The sequence below is a fragment of the Arachis ipaensis genome, chromosome B04 (genome assembly GCF_000816755.2).
Source record: "Arachis ipaensis cultivar K30076 chromosome B04, Araip1.1, whole genome shotgun sequence".
Taxonomy (NCBI): domain Eukaryota; kingdom Viridiplantae; phylum Streptophyta; class Magnoliopsida; order Fabales; family Fabaceae; genus Arachis; species Arachis ipaensis.
In genome coordinates, this window is record NC_029788.2 from 6714664 (window position 1) to 6715780 (window position 1117).

General features: G+C 31.4%; 1 long non-coding RNA gene across 1 annotated transcript; it reads right to left on the reverse strand.

The window, feature by feature from the left end:
- On the reverse strand, window positions 255-886 carry LOC110270511. Its single transcript, XR_002360132.1, has 2 exons — window positions 795-886; window positions 255-558 (listed from the first exon to the last, which is right to left on the reverse strand). It is a non-coding gene; the product is annotated as an uncharacterized LOC110270511 (long non-coding RNA).

The following is a 1117-nucleotide window of genomic DNA, read 5'->3' on the forward strand; positions in this document are numbered from 1 at the left end:
AATTCATTTAAACCCATCAATTATGAAGATTGACTCAGATGAAAATCAAATAAAAAACATAAACTTTTATCAATCACGCAAAAGAGGTCAGCTGAAACTTCAAGACATTTGAAAAACAAAATAAATCCTACACCCAAAAAAAGGACAAATTTGAGACCAACCCACAACAATTAAAAATTAATTAATCACTTTTTTTCTCATCGATAATTTTCTTTCAACCTGAACCTAGATTAGAAAATCATTAAGGAGGTTCATTAAAGTCTTACTTTAAAACTTTACCAACTTCCTGAAAACATATGAAGATAAGTGGATTTTTGTCCTACCATAACAAACATAAGATAACTTTTATTACTAAAGGAAACAAGAGGGAGGGAGGGAGGGAGGGAGGGAGAGAGAGAGAGAGAGAGAGTATTATCATCGGCGCTGCGAGCAAGACTGCTGCCTCCATTAGAAGAGAAGACCCGATTAGACAAAGAATCAGCTAAAAATCATGATTCTTAGTGCATGAGTAAACCAATTGACATGTGATGTTTAATATCACAGAGGGGAAACACCTTCCTACATAATTAGAAGAAGAAGTTAGAAAACATACTAACATAGGTTTAATTAATGTTAATGATAAATTCCTACAAACTAATAAGCATACAATCAGATCTTTCTTTACTTTTGAACATACCTTATTGTGTCTCTGTGAAACTTTACTTAGAAATTCAAAAGTGGCTCAACCTTAAACCGATACCAAACCAGTGTGTAAGAATATATAAATCATGCCAAACAACGATCAAGAAAATTACCTGCGAGTCGTGCACTGGTAAAAGAGAACAGTATCACGGGTGGTGCCTGAAATACAGAGATGTCTATGTCAGTACCATGTTATCAACAGTTATCAACTCTATATATAACTTATAGTTTATATTTTATATTAGTAATTTGATAAATTATAATGTGTCACCAGAGACTTTTTTCATATGATCTTTTTATAAAAGTAGTTTGATTCTATAAATATTTAATTTTCTGTCATAATCTATAATATCAAGACAAAAGTTTTTTTTTTTTGAAATAAAAAGCTCAACACAATAAGGTGGAGCATCAACGTCTCAACAAAAAAGTACTAAAC